Raw genomic sequence first — 16,784 nt, forward strand, 5'->3', positions numbered from 1 at the left:
TAGACGAACGTGAGATGAGAGATGACTGCCTCGCCAACGGAGCGCCTGGTTGCACGCATGCAGACATTGTAGCAAATACAATAGAGCGCTGGAAATAATATGGAAAAAGAGACTGAAGTGAAAGAACAACACAAGTTGTAAAGTCGCCTCTGCTTGTACAAATAGAAACCCTGCAGTTACATAGGATGGTATACTGATAAAAGGCAACAAAGTGTTAAGAACCTGATGCATGTTTAACTGGTGGAAGTGATAACTTGGATTGGAGTTGGTTGGGAGCATCCTTAGCATCAAGGACAACCTCTCAGGGGTAGCAGATTCAGGACTCCCTGGTAGAGAGTTTAAAGTTATCTCTTGGAACACCAGGGGTTTTGCTCATTTATTCCAAAATTGCAGTGTTGTCTTGATTGGGGCAGGTGTTTTTTGTCTCCAGGAAACGTGGCTCCAGGAACCACCATCTTTGGATGGTTTTACCCTGCTTTTTGGAATAAGGACAGACATTTCTATAGTTCTGACCTTATTCTCCCAACCAAACGCTTTTATGCCGGCGGTGGACCTGCAGTGGGATTGTTCGGCTTACCCAGATCTTACATATATCCTCTTAATGAACATCTACTGGAACTCGGCTAAAATAACCAAAGACCTCTTTGAGGCGATATAAGAGATGTTGTTTAGCTGGTAGGCATCTAGGAACTGTAACTCAATTATCCTTTGTGGGGTCCTGAATGCCTTGTGTGTCCATGGGCCGACTGGTGACCTAGAGTGTAGGGTGAACTCTGGTGTGGGAAAGAGGGGCAGCATTTTCGTCCTTGATGGATGCATGGGACTTGAGTATTATAAACGGTAATGTCACAGGAGACTAGATTCCACACCATACCTGGGAAAGAGACTCCCAGCAAAATGTCTTACATAATTTATTTGTCTCCCAGGAGATATTTACATCTGTTGTGTCTCTTAATATTAAGTCTATTACCATGAGCGACCACTTACCTCTCTATTTGACCTGGAGTATGGGATAGGGGTTTGGAACCAGACTGCTTTCCCCTGGATTCACGGGTAAACTCCGGCCATAATCGCTTGGCGTGGAACAACCATAATATTAGGTCTTTTAACAATGTTTTGGTGGACTCCTGGGTAATACTGACCTATATTCTTTGCTAGGGAAGGTCCCACATGTGGTTTTGTTGAATGCAGTTTTTGATCAGATGCAGCCTCGGCATAAATCTTTGGTAGTCTACAGAGACGTCCAAGACCCTGTGATTTAGAGAATGAAAAAAGAATTACGCAGAGCCTTGCGTTATATTCCTGTTATTGACATAATTGAGCACAGACGTCTTAGACTTGCCTATGGAAATTGGCTATGAAACTACAGGCATACCCATTTATCAAAGGACACCCAAAGGATGCTTAGCATAATGTCCACCAAAGATTCCTGTTCCTTCTACAGTATTATCAACTTTGACTCCCAAACCAAGACCCAGGTGATGAAACCTACTAATGAATCTAAATGGGTTGCACACTACATTATGATAGATGGGAGTCCTCGTGAAAATAGGTTCCCTGTGGGGTCCCTTTGTCACGAGCCCTGGTGCTGGAAATATAGATCAGGATATAGATCTTATTACCTGTAGCTCTAATTCTATGGCCCCTGGCCCTGATTGGCTGTCAGTTATGGTACTGAAGGCTAATCCACGTTTCTGGGTTGATTTTCTACTAAACATTTTTGGTAAGGTTCTGGAGGGAAACAAATTACCTGTCTCATGGTTGACAATGATCCTGGTCCGTAATTATAAAAAGGGATCGTGAAACGATCCGACATATTACCACCCGATCACCCTCTTCAGCGTGCCTTCTAAAATCTTCACCTCGATTTTATTATGAGACCTGTTGGCATGGGCTAAGGGTTGCTGGGAGGCTTGAGCCCCATAAAACGGGTTTCATGAAGGGCACAGGGACCAATGCTTTTTTAACCTAGGACAAAGTTGAATCCGGTTTTTATTACTTTTATTGTTTTCTCAATGGCTTTCAACCGTGTCTTTAGGGATCTTTTGTGGTGGAAGCTTTTTAATTGGGGTTGCCGTGTGGCCCTAGTAAGTATGACTATTGCTCTACATACTAGCACATCAGTCCGGGTTAGATTGAACACCATAGGTATACTCTCTAGTAAGATTCAGAGTTCCCATGGCCTTAAACAAGGCTGCATGCTAGCGTCCCTTCTTTCTAACCTTTTTATTTCTGATGCTTTTAAAGATACACAATGCCTCCCTTCTTTCTTGGCAGCCAATACAGTTAACTATCTTTTGTAGGTGGATGATAATGCTGTGCTGGATTATACTCTGGTCGGCCTGCAAAGAAAACTTGTGGCCCTGTCGGAATATACAAGACGCAACAAACGTACAATTAACATTGGTTAATCAAAGGTCTTCTAATTTAGATCTGGGAATAGACAAATACAGGTGGTCCTTGGAGGAGCACATTCTGGAGTAAGTCCCAAATTTTGTTTACATGGGTTTTAATTTAACTGATGGACTCCGTTGTAACGATGCCCTCCTTTACCAGAAGACCAAGATTACAACTTTGGATGTTAAGGCTTCTTTAATCAACAAAAAGTTTGTCTATTTCTCAATGGCTCCCGTCATTGAGTTCTATAATAAAAAGGTGCTCCCGGTAGTGGTGTATGGGGCTGGAAGCTTGCTATTTTATCCGAATGAGAATTGGGCCAAGCTTGAAGGTAGGTTTTGGCAGAGGGTGCTGAAATTGCCACTAGAGGTCCCTGCTGCCGTCCTGCACTATGAGTTGGGGCTTTTTTCAATTGCCGCACATGTGGCATGGAAGCAAATTTGTTTATTTTTTTTAAATATAATGTCTGGTGTCAAACCCTCCCTGTGGTGGGAACTGAGATAATTGATGGAGGGGAAAAGTTTGTTCTTCACTTAACAAATTGGTCGCTGACTGTACTAATATCATGGTGAAATACGATGTGGATTTTCCCCTCCTGCAGGCAACTCCCCACCTTGCAAAAAAGAAACTGTGGGAGTGGGACTGGATTTTTACTATACAAATGGTGCACAGTTTTAAGTTATTTTCTGGAATACTTCTTGATGTTAGACCTTTTGGGCCCTGCCATCATACCTGTTAAAGTTCCCGAGTACTTCATGGAGATATCAACTTCAGTGCTTGCAACTGAAGTTGATGCCAACAAGAGACAATGTAGGAGCTTGCGAGGGAGTGGAGTGCAAGCACAGAACTTGTAGGTTTTGCAATTCTGCGGCCTCTGTCAAAACCATTGTGTATGTGCAATTGGAGTGTGAGTCCTTGAAAGATCGTCACGCTCTGCACTTTGAATCCCTTCTTTGTGACTTTAAAATTCCATATGCTGGATATGTATGGCAACAAATTGTGAAATCTGGGAGTAATAGTTGGGCACTAGCAGCGCTTCTTTTTCTGAAAGATTTGCTTTCATAAACTGGGCTTAATATGTTTTGATCATTATTGCTCTGAATATAACACACACAAAATTAACTGTAATAGTTGACTTTTCTTAATGGGCTTGTTTTTATTATTGCACTGAATGAATTGTAATTTTTGATTATTCTTAATGGATTTTAGACATTGTTTGATATTGTGTGTTTCTTTTACAGGTTTTTTAATGTAAACAAATTATTTTATCATGAATGTGTTTCACAATAAACAATTAAAAAAAAAATAATTTCCATTTTCAACACTCATCCAAAAAGGAAAGGCAGTGTTCTTTCCTGCAGCTTTTCCCAGAGCATGAATTCTATCCCATGTGTACTCTAACTTTTTAAAGTGTAAACTATTCCAATGGGGGTATCTGTACTTCTGCCGTCTACATGGTTGGGACAAAGGCACAGAGTATTCAAAGGCTAATTTCATCCTCAATAACTCAAGGTCCAGGACACTCTCTGAGAAACAATGCTGGGTTTTGGAATAGAAGTGACAGGAAAGGTGGCAATCCCATTGGCAACATCTATGACTTCAGCAGAGGTAAGGACCACATCAGAGCCTCCCCCATTTCCCTCATGAGTATCTCAATCTGCCTGGTATTCCACAAGAGGAGCTTTAAGCTATGCCCTAGACTTATCCTCAAAGTCTATTTTTCTCAAAGCACTCTGGCGACCCTCTAAGCTCATCCTAGTCAATTTACCATTTGCAATAGTTTCCATTGTTTGTAGTGTAGTTATCAGTATACACCATTAAACCCTAAAGTAGTAAAGAAGTGTGGATATTTTGTAGCAGCTAGGTTAAACACTTAGGGCCAAATCATGAGTTTGGCTGTATTACCACTGCATTTAAGGTCTGGCCTTATCACGAGTTGGGCGCTAAATGGGCTGTTTTACCTCTAGTTTTTTTCTGGAGGTGAAAATCCCTGTATTAGCCTACAGTACTAGCGCCAAAAATGCCCCATTGGATCCAATGGGCCCAATGGGGAATGGGGATTTACCATTAACACCCAACCCATGATCCGGCTGTAATACCACCAGACCGGTTGGTGCTAGGGCTATTACAGTCGGGCGGTATTACAGCCAGGATACAACCCAACTCGTGATGGGGCCCTCTATATGGCCCTCTATATGGTTGGGACAAAGGCACAGAGCACCCCAGCCACAATTCTCTATATGGTAGCTTTGACAAGCAACCAAGGCTTAAGACTGAGGAGGTGATGCAGGTTCATAAGTACAGTGAGTACCCAAGTCCCCATAGAGGAATGTCCACACACTATGTTAGGTTATAACACAGCTGCTTTATATAAAATAAGGTTCAGTAATATGTATCCATATATAAAATAACACTTTGTACTCAGGCAGTTCTATTCAGCAAATGGCAAATATATACTCTCTATGTGGTACCACACAATACATACATTCAGTAATAAATGCACCAACTGCAGACAGTTTTAAATAGGCCTGTGAATACTTCAGTAAGGTGTAACAGCATAGACTTTGGAAGGAAGGCAGGTTAGTTATGAACAGCGGCAGAATGCTTTCTGTAGACTAGATACACAATTCCGTGTGAGGATCCCCCCAACTGGGCAACCTGCAATGGAAAAGTGAGGAAGTAACTTCTGTTGTCTTTTACAGCCCAGTTAAAAAATGTTCAATAACGCTCTACTTCCTTTTTAAAGGTTCTGCCACCCCCAAACTACCTGAGAGTTCACAGGAGACCAGGATCCAAGACGAATCTGGGACCCCTGGAAGACTCCTGAGGCTGGAAGATGCTCTTCCTCGTCACAGTACCTTTGGTGCCTTGGCAGGCAAGTGACAGAGTTTCTCAGTTTCACTCGATGATTCTCTATGAGGTTGGACCCCCCCTTGGAAGCAGGAGCCACTGGAATGCTGAGTCCAAGAAGAAAAATTGATCCAAAGTATTTCTGAAGTGCAGCAGGTTTGCTCTTCCCTGTACTCTCCGTTGGTCAATGATTTCTACGACTGTAGGAATCCTGGGAAGATGAAACTTGCTGTGGGCTCCACAAAGGCTTGACAGATGAGAGTAAGAATCCCTGGGGACTTTAAATGACTTCTGGCGGCAACCAGTGCATAGGTCACTTTTGGTGTCAGTTTTTGGAATATTGTGGTTTTCCATCTTTCGGTTCTTCTGTGGTGCAGCTGCTGCATGGACCTCTGGATGGCTTCTGGTGACCTGGACTCGACCACTGGAGTGGATAACAGACCCTCACCAAGTTTGGACCCTCGGTGTCAGATCTCCCTATCGCCCTAATATGGCATTAGGGAAAGAGCGTGCAGTGGTACAAACCAAGTGTAAGCACGCTCGCAATCAACATATGCTTACTCGCAATAAAAATGCGGGTCGTAAGAAAAACACTTCCTGGTTACCTAGAGCGCAGTCTGGTGCCTGGAACTTAGCCTGGCAACGCTGGCATCCTATGCACCACAGGATGGCCCACCCTGCGCTGACGGTATCAGGCAATTCAGCCACATGATCCATCTTTCATAAGCTCCTCCCCTTGATTCTGCCGGCACTTCTGAACTAACTTCGGTGGCGTTACGGACCTTCGCTATTCGTTTCCTGAAAGTCTGATTTCTGTTTTCCTGAACCCTTCCTTACTTCAATCATTGTCTTTACTGTTATGTCCACGGACCTCTACTGTCTTGCATCAAATTCTTATTCTGCCCTCGCCGCCAGCACCCTGCCTGACTACGGACCGCTTTTGGGATTTGCCTTGGATAACGTTTTGTACTTCGCTGCCTGCACATTGCCTGATTACGGATCACTTCTGGATTTGCCTTGAATAACGTTTTGTACTTTGCTGCCTGCATGTTGCCTAATTTTGGACTGCTCCTGAACTGCCTTGGATTTTGTATTGTTACTTGCATCTTGCATCACCACAAAAACATTCCACACAGAACTTTGTACGTGAATCTGGGAACTTTGAACTTGGATTTCCTTTTGTGCTTTGGAACTCACGAGTACTCGGACTAGAGACTTCTGGGTGTACTTCATCATTGTTTGTTTCTTCTCCTGGATACCGACGAGGGATCTTTGCCACGTACCTCTGCTACTCTTGGAACTCTACGTTACCGTCGGACAGGAGTCCAGTACGGTAAGACTTCTAAACCTGGTATTAGTTACTTTTCATTTTCGCCACTTCCAGGTATTCATTCTTTGCTTTCTTCACTTAGAAATCAGGTGCCTGCCTCCTATTCCTCTGTACCTTGATACTGCCCTATTCAGAAGGGCATTTAGGCAGGCAGCTGATGAGGCTCACAGGCATTCAGGCCATTCATTCCACCCAGACACCTATAAAAAAGAATGTGGATTGGGGGAAGCACCCAGCCTTTCTGCATTCATGTCAGTTTCAGTCAGGGCTGTCTCAGGCATTGTGTCACACACAGAAACCAGACACCCATAACATAGAATGTGAGTTCACTTCAGACTCCATTCAAAAAGGTCCCACCCCAAGGGTGTACTCACAACATAGGCCCCTAGAAAGGCACGAGTCTGACAGGAGGCGGCCCCACGGCCAAATACCGTATATCCATCCACCAGCCTGTCATGGGGAAGGGACAGAGTCAGGGCTTCCCAGGACTTTGAGAAACAAGGTAATAGGCAATAGAAGCCAAGAGGCCACAGGGGCCATTGTGCCTTTCTTCAGGAATCCTATTAATTCCTGTGGCAGGGCCTGGGTGTCCCAAAAAATGGGGGATACTCAAAGCCATTGCCAAGTAATTATGTAGCTGCCAGCAGCCCATACCCTGCTCTGTAGGCTACACACAGGTGCCTGAAAACACACATATGGGGTACAAGGGTGTACCCCCATGCATGGGTGCCATACGGTTATCCCATGGGTGTTGTTCACCAAAAGGAAAACATGAGGAGCTGCACTGCCAGAGGTCCAGGCTAGACCTCAGTGGCAGAAAACAAAGAAAACACATACAGAGAAGTGCTAGGACAAGGACTAAGAGGCCCTGTCCCTCCAAAAGCATGTCCAGCATCACATTCACCCTCCCCCCCAGACTGTGGCTAGGTCAACTGATCTCCAACGAGATTGTTTCCCTCATCTAGATGGTCAACATACCTCCTTGAAAGGCCATTTGCATTGTCATGACTCTTCACTGACCTATGCTCAATGTTGAAGTCTAGATATTGCAGTCTAATGGACCACCTGAGCAGTTTGGTGTTTTCACCCTTCATCTGCACGCGCCATTTTAAGGACTTATGGCCAGTTTGGACCTTAAAGGCAGACCCTGTCAGGTAAGGTCTGAAATGACTAAGTGCCCAAATTATGCTAAAACACCCCTTTTTCAAAAGTGGTCCACTTACGTATCCTACCCTTGAGTTGCCTACTGATGAAAATGATGGGTTGTTCTCTCCCTTTGTCATCTGAGACAAGACTGCTCCAAATCCAGTGTCACAGGCATCCGTTTGCACAATAAATGCAATGCTTACCTCGGTCTCTGCAGGAGCATCTGGACTCTCTGATGATTGCTCCTCACTACTCACTATTCACCTGCCCATGCGAGTGTAGTGCCAAATAGAACTCCCCCGGATGTGAGGAGGAAGGAATGGGAATGGGTGTAGGATGCTGCAACCCAGGGAAGATCAGCATCATGCGGGATATACACCTAGGGCCAAAACATATGTGTCATTTGTATTCTGTAACAGCCACCTTGTCAAACACCCTCCTCTCCTGGAAGGCTAGGCTCACCTGTTTTGCGGGCCAGGGGTGAGTAAATTGCGTCTGTACTAGTTGCTTCACTAGTGCTGCCCAGACCGGATGTGGCTAGCTGGATGCTGTGGCGTCCTGGGGTTGCAAGTCTCTGTCTCTTGCTATTCTCCTCCTTAAGCCTTGTGATGCTTTCGTTTTCATTACGCTTTCTGCTCGCAAGTCTCTGGGCCTCATTCCGAGATTGGAGGTAATCATGGCGTTATTAGCACCACGACTACCTCCAATACCGGTACCAAGTCCGCCCTCATTCAATGGGGACTTACCGGTCTATTCTGACCTTTGCGGGACCGGTAAATCCCCATTAAAAAGCCATTCCCCATTCCCATTTGAGCCCCATAGGGCTCAATGGGAAGGCGCTAACAACGGTACTGCAAATTGCGGTACCGTTATTAGCTCTAAAGTCCCTTAACGGGCCAGGCGTTAAGGAAGGGACCCGCTAAGGGAACTCAGAATAGGGCGCAAAGGGATTACCGGCACCGGTGTCCTTACTGGTGCCCGGTATCGCTTTGCGCCCATCTCGTAATGAGGCCCTCTGTCTCCTTCTTCTCTCCTTCTTCTTTAAAATTCTTTGTGCTTTGTGCTTTATGCTTTCTTTTGTACTTTCCTTTTTCAAAGTATTTACGGCTCATCAAGAGTTGGGCGGTAGCCTTTAAATCCGGTAGTAACGGTATTAGCACTGCCAATACTGCTCTGCTGGATCACGACTGCAATCCAGCCGGCGCTATTCCAGGTAGGCACTATTACAGCAAGCTGTAATAGCGCCGGCTGGAACCGTGCCTACAACCCAGTGCACTCGCACAGACCTATCACAAGTAGACTATCAGTGCTACTAGCGCTGGAAAACCGGCACTTATAGCGCTGAAAATACCCCAGCCAAATGCTGGCGGTAAAAGAACACAGGTGAGAGTAACAAAGTCACAGGTGAAAACAATGCACACAAGAGGCCTACAAAAGACCCATCCATACCCCAAACACCCTTCCCAACACCATGTTGCCATTAGGAGCAGGGAGGTGAGAGCAGTAAAGGCACAGGCGCAAACAATGCACACATGAGGCCTACAGGCCTACAAAAGACTCACACTTCCCAACATCATGTTGCCATTTAGAGCCTTGGACCTCTACATGTTAAGCCAGGAGCTACAGAGGCTTGACAACGAGCCCAGGGCACATGGATCATGGGTGGGGAAGGTGGTGAGAAGGAGGAGACCAGTCCCAGCAAGGCGGCCAGCCATCCCCAGGGTCATCCCAACACCCTGGGCCCTGACTGATGGTCAGTTGGTAGCCGAGTACAGTATGAACAGGGCTACCATCACCCAGCTGCTGGACATAATCCAAGGTGACATTGGTAGCAGGATTGCCATCAGCACCGCTGTGCCCCCACTCGTGAAGCTGGTGTCAGTCCTACAATACCTTGGGACGGTCAGCACACAGTTGCCCTGATGCATGGCATGGCCCAGTCCACATTTAGTGCAGTCCTGGGTCAGGTGCTGGATCCACTGCTGCGCAATGTGAATGAACACATTTCATTGCCCACCACCCAGGCACAGGTGAATGAATTTAAGGCACCGCTCTATGCGATTGCCCAAGTGCTGAACGTGATAGCAGCCCTAGACTTCACACATGTTGCACTGGTTGCACCCCAGGACCATGAGGCAGCGGACAGGAATCAGAAGCATTTCCATTCATTGAACGTGCGGATGACCTGTAGCCCAGACCTGACCATTAGCCACTGCTGCGCTTGCTACCCTGGATCCACCCACGACTCCATGGTGCTGCGCAACAGCACACTGCCAGCCTACATGGAGAGGCACAGACCCCAACACACATGGATACAGGGTGAGTACAAACCCTGCCTGAAATTGTACTTGTTGAGCAGGAGTGTCAAACACAATCCCACAAAAATAGGTTATCATCCACTGGTGCAAGTCCAGTAATCCCGTGTGCAGGCAAATGTAATTTGCCACAGGACAGCCCACTCAATCACAGAGGGTGCATGCACGGTTCAGATGATGCATGGCCTGAAAGATGATGGATGTATACCAATCAGCCAATCACAGTGCATGTCCCTGTTGCACACTAAGATGACCACAGTGCATAGTGTATTGATGCTTATTCCTTGCACAGCCAGTGAAGCAACCTAGGCCTCATGTACACATTTCAGCCCATGCAGGTGATTCAGGATACCCGCAGCTCACATGGCTGATGACCCCTGTGCGTAATCCACAAACTCCAGCAACAATGCCCACAGTAGGACCTGCATATGTGTATGAAGGACATTTGGTTTGTTGAAGGCATGGTTCTGGTGCCTGGACCATACTGGAGGGGCACAGATGTATGCACCAGAGAAAGTTGGCAAAATTGTACTCACTTGTGCCATGCTGCACAACATCTGCTGCTGTAGGAATGTGCCACTACCCCCCGATGCAGACAGGCAACACCCAGGGGATGGGAGTGATGATGACCATGTGCCTGTTGCTGGAGCTAATGAACACAGGGATGGGGTGAGGTAGGATCGGTTGGTCAGCTCGGCGTTGATTGAGAATTCTTTCTGAATTGGTGGATGGGCACATGTCACAAAGAGCACTTGTAAAATAAATAACACTTGTACACAATCATGAATGTCCTTGCTTTCTGTCATATTTGAACAGGCTTTAATTAAAGTGGAACTAACCCCCTCCCCCACCAACTCCCCAGTACCCAAACCCCCTCTCCCACCAACTCCCCAGCACCCATACCCACCCCCCCACCAACTTCCCAGCACACATACCCACCTCCCCCACCAACTCCCCAGCACACATACCCCCTCTCCCCACCACCTCCCCAACACACATGTCCCCCTCCCCCCACCAACCCCCAAACACCCATACCCCCCTCCCCCAACACAGTGCATATGGGTCCATGTGCCCGGCCCTCAGTCCAACAGTACATTGCCCATCTAACATGGACATTGCCGCTTCCCACGTGCTCTGCCTTCAGGTGAGCGCCATTGTAAATGATGCAGTGACCTATGACTGGGTGACCCCTGTAGGGAGCCCTCTGTGTGGGTGGTTGAGGTGCATGGCACCGATGCAGCCCACTGCAGCTGCTGCCGGAGGAGATTGTCTCACGCAGATTGCACCTTGATTAATTCACGTACTCGTTGGCCAAACCCTGTGAGTGCCGCAGTGCATCCCTCTACAACCTTACATGTGCTGGCATTGTCCCGTGCCATGGTTTTGGCAGCCCCCCTAATTGCACTGCTAATGGCCTTGATGTGGCGGTTGTGTTCGCTGGCAATGCCCTCTATCCTCATCTGGCGTGCCGCCATCACATCCAGGCCTGCCATGACTGAATTGGCCGAACCTGTTCCTGTCTCCTGTGCAGGGCTGCTGTGCCTGGCAGGTCTATGTGGGGTAGTGGGGCTGCTGTGCCTGGCAGGTCTAGGCGGGGTAGTGGGGCTGCTGTGCCTGGCAGGTCTATGCGGGGTAGTGGGGCTGCTGTGCCTGGCAGGGCTGTACAGGGTTGTGGGACTGCTGTTGCTTCTGTTCCTGGGCTGTCTGGTGGGGCTGCCATGGATGGAGGGGCTGCCAGCAGATGACCCATATGAGGTTGTGTCCTCATCCGCCCCTGGTGGCTTTTGTGTGCCGAGGTAGTGAGCCGCTGGTGCGTGTGGTGGGTCCTCTGCCTTGGCGTGGCCTTCCGGCTCTTTGCAGGGTGGTGGTTCTGGTGGAGGTGCATCTAGGCAGACGTTAGGATGGGCCTGCCCCCTCGTAATCCGCGTTGCACTTGGATGATGCCTGCATGCCTATAGGGGACATAGGGTATGGCATGAGGACAGAGCACCTCAAATTATTTTTATGCATTTCAAGGCTTACAGGGGGTGGTTGTACAGGACAGTTTCAATTATGTTTGGGCCTGACCTGTTTAGTATTCATGATGTTGGTATTACTGGGGAATACTACGTGAGGGGGGAGACAGTTCGGAATTGTTGGCTTAGCCTTTTCATGCATATGAAGCAAATGCACAGCTGGCATGCGGCAGTCAGTGGGGGCAGGGGGGTTGGTACATACCAGTCAGCGATCCAACTGTAAAAATGCTACATAGACGACGTCCTAGTCATCTGGAATAGTACAGAAGGCCAACTGCTAGAGTTCCTCATATGGCTAAACCAATGCAACAACAACATCAGGTTCACCATGAACTGGGACAACCACTTAATAGATTTCTTAGATCTACACATCTATAGAGTAAGTGACCAATTAAAAACAAAACTTTTTCGTAAACCAAAAGACCTTAATACTCTACTACATTTCAAGAGCATTTCAAGAGCTACCACCCAATGGGCCTGAAACACAACTTGCCTTATGGGCAATTGCTGCGGATTCACAGGCACTGCACTGAACGAAAAACATTTGCAAAACACTCTTTGGACCTCAAACATAGACTATTAGATAGAAGTTACCCAAAAAAGGCCATCAAACAGACATACAAAAGAGCATTGAAGTATGCCTCACCCGCAAATCGAAGGCAACCTCAAAATGACCAGTGTGTTGGACAACTTACAGTTCCATCAGCAATACTCTGAAAAAATCAATCAACAAACACTGGCATCTAATAAAAAATGAAGGGACTTTGAAAAAGAAACCACTCTTTGCTTAAAAAAAAATAGAAATTTGAAGGAACATTTGGTGCATACCTACAGGGAAACCAAAACACAAGCATCCCTGGAAAGATCCACCAGTAAAGGGACACGAAAAATGTGATAAATGTGTAGCATGTAGCTTCACATACAAAATATTGGTTGATAGTCACTGGAATATAAACCAACATACCAACTGCAATAATAAAATGGTTGTATAAATCATCCAATGCCTGTGTGGCCTATTGTATGTGGGAAAACCCATAAGACCAGTAAAACAAAGAATATCGGAACATCGGTCTTGTATCCACAATCAGGAAGCAGACAAACCTTTTGTGGATCATTACAAACAGATAAAACACACAGTCAAGGATCTGTTTTGGTTTGTGCTGCAAGGGATCAGCCTCAACCAAAGGGGTGGTGACCTGGAAAGTCCCTGGAACAAAAATGGATTTACAAATTAGTCAGCGTCCGCCACAGTTTGAACATATCCATTGAATGGAGTGGCATACTGAGTCGATGATTTGTGACTTCACAATTTTTTGTATGGATGGGAATACACATCTCCCATACTATAGACCAGCCTACCAACGTGCATTCTTGGCCAACAAAGACACGTGTGACTAATGTTGGATTTAACATGGACCTGTGCAAGATCGCAAGCAAATGCCACATACCCCTATAAATAATAGGACATTGTGGGGCCATTGAGCATGAAACATTGACTGTATATTTCTGCATCTGTATGTATGCAGGGTGCAAACCTGGTATACTTATGAATCATTATCCAACATATATGCACTGCATAAAAATGTGGTTGTGTATTTGTCAACAGTGTATGTGTATGTCCGCATCTGAAAGTGTTCAATACATTAAAATCATGTTCTCCAGTCAACACACATATACATGTGATTAATGCTACAATTGTGTCTGAATGCACCACATTATAATGTATCCTTGTACTCAACAACATTATACGTGTATGGCCGTAGAAGGCGGCTTCTTGAGATATGAATTAAGTTCACCAGCAAACACAAGATATACATGTGTCAGGTGGATAGACCGAGCATGTACTTGTACCACAGAGCGAGGTAGCACACACACATACGGCATTCGTGAAGCAGATGATTCGAGGCTCAGATGATTCAATCAGTATCCCTCCGTGTGGGGGCTCCATTTCACATAAAATTGTGCAAGCATACAATTTACTTTATCAGAACTGACCTTGGGGGTCACCTAACAAATTATTTCTACCAGAAGAATTTCTTCGGTCTGGGGTGCAACAAGAACATTCCTGTATGCAAATGAATGGTGTTTTAAGAAAACTAGTGTTCCTTAAGATATACATCCACCAGACACGGTTTGTTCTACATGTACGGCCACATTAGATGATAACAACTCCACCTCAATATGGCTGCCACGTTTTCAACCTTTTTTGAAATACACTTTGAGACTCAGGGTTACCTAGGTAACACTCCGTGTCAACAAGCGCGGAACCACGAAGTGCGGTCTGACTCGACCGGAGAAGCAGGATCACAGTACTCAGCAAAGAAAGGCTAACGTACAAAGCAGTAAGAACACAGCTGCTTTTAATAGATACACTTGTTTTTCTAGTATCCATGATAGATAGTGACAGACTATATGCCTCCACTCCTGTTATAGGCGAATCATGAATAAAAGATACAGTGAAGGTGCACAGCGACAAACCCTCCGGCGCCATCCGTTTTTGCTCGATGCCACCTCTCTACTAGGAAACCTTCATGGGTAGAGAGAGGTAAGATGTGTGCCTAGTTTGTACATTTCGTGTCTTATTCACTTAAACAAAATAGTTATTTGGCATCATATCCCCTCTTTTTTATCTGCAATTCAGAACTGGGGGTCAAGATACTGGAGATTAAAAATTTATCAGTGATTCCAAGGGGTAAGACAGCTACGGCTTATTACATCAATCCTAATAAGTTACAGTGTAGCACAACATCTTGGTGTATGTTACATTAGGAAAGTGCTGGAAATGTCATCCTGTTCTCTTTTCCCCGTAGGCAAATATTTTCTGTCTCTTTCAACACAAGTACTTGGTGAAGATTCTAGAGAAATCGCAGATTGTGTGTTTTCCCTGCATGCATATATGGTGCGGACTCTGGAGGTATCCCAGACCCTTCGTGTTCAATCTCTGCAACACGGTAAGCCCGTCCATGGCCGCAAGGGGTTCAGGCTGATGTTACTTTTAGAGCTTTTTTGTAAGGAATTTTCTGGACATAAACCATTAATGCTATTCATTCTTTAATTGTTATAGATATACACCACAGGAAGTGAGGCAATATTTCCACTACTCCCGTCCTGATGAAGGCCATTACAACTGAAGCTGATAGAATACAATAGGCCGGAACACCTCTGTGTTCACTTGTTTTTTTGTTCTAATATGCCAAAATTTCAAAAAAGACATTGAGTGTTTTGTATATATGTTTTGTATATATTCTGTTATTGTAAAAACCTTGTCATCGCAAGGCTCATCTGTACATATCATTAGATGTTGTTTTTTATGTATGATTTGTGAAAAATGTGTATGTTTTATTGGGATGGTGTTAAACTCACTATACCTTGATGGTATATAATTTACAGAAAATGCACAATATTTAGGATAAAAACATTGTCAGAATAGATTCATTCTTCCCTATGTTGTTTTGTCCAGATACACCCTGACCAATTCTCTTTTGACACTTGACATGATACCCAGGGAATAGCCAGATGCCCCTTCTTTTTTACACATGCAGAAACCAGACACCCATAACACAGAATGTGAGTTCACTTCTGACTCCATTCATACAGGTCCCACCCCAAGGGTGTACCCACAACGCACAGCCCCTGGGAAGGCTCCAGTCAGTCTGACAAGAGGCAGCCCCAGAGCCATATATGGTATTTCCACCCAACAGCCAGTCAGGGGAAGGGACAAAGTCAGGGCTTTCCAGGACTTTGTGAAACAAGTTAAAAAGCAATAGAAACCAAGAGGCCCAATGGGCCATCTTGTCTTTTTTCAGGAATTCTATCGATTCCTATGGCGGTGCCTGGGTGTTCCAAAAAATGGAGGACACTCAGAGCCATTGCCAAGTCAGCATGTATATGCTACCAGCCCATACCGTGGTCTATGGGCAACACACAGGTGCCCAAAAACACACATAAGGGGTACAAGGGTGTACCCCTACCCATGGGTGCTATAAGGGTATCCCATGGGAATTGTTCACCAAAAGGAAAACAAGAAGAGCTGTACTTCCAGAGGTCCAGGCTGGACCTCAGTGTCTGAAAACATAAAGCATACACATACCGGGAAGTGGTAGTACAAGGACTAGGAACACCTCTCCCTACAAACGTATTTCTAGCATCACAGGGCCCAATCTGCTGCTTATACTTTCAATGTTAACTTGTTTTTATTTCATAATTCACTGTAGTAACCCGCCAACTCATTGAAACATGAATTACTGTAATTCTTCAGCCTAGACACATGTCTAGACCTGCAGCATAACTATTTTGCATATTCATTCATAAAGTTATGAATTCTTATAATTTCTGGTCAATATACAAATATATATTCATACTGATTAAATAGAGGGGATTTGAGCAATCTTGTTTCTATATGTAATATTTATTTGCAAATAATGGATGTATTTAAACTGTAAACAATATCTCATGGTTGAGCACAATGACTCATTTGCTAGCTCGGCATTGGCCTCTCTGTAAAACCATTAGACTATGAATGATCAGGATACTTATGACAAGCCTGTTTTGCTTTCCTGCATTAATAGATGGCCAGTTTTATCGCTATGCTGAGTTCAAAAGGTGCCCCTTTTAACTGAATAATTTGCTTTTCAATCTTATTAGTAAAACAAACAGGTTCATACCAACAGATGTTAATCTTCTGGAGGAGCATAGGTTTTATTTTTGTTTTAAAACATTTAGAGCATTTTT

This window comes from Ambystoma mexicanum, chromosome 7p (genome assembly GCF_040938575.1).
Source record: "Ambystoma mexicanum isolate Mex_15411 chromosome 7p, UKY_AmexF1_1, whole genome shotgun sequence".
Taxonomy (NCBI): domain Eukaryota; kingdom Metazoa; phylum Chordata; class Amphibia; order Caudata; family Ambystomatidae; genus Ambystoma; species Ambystoma mexicanum.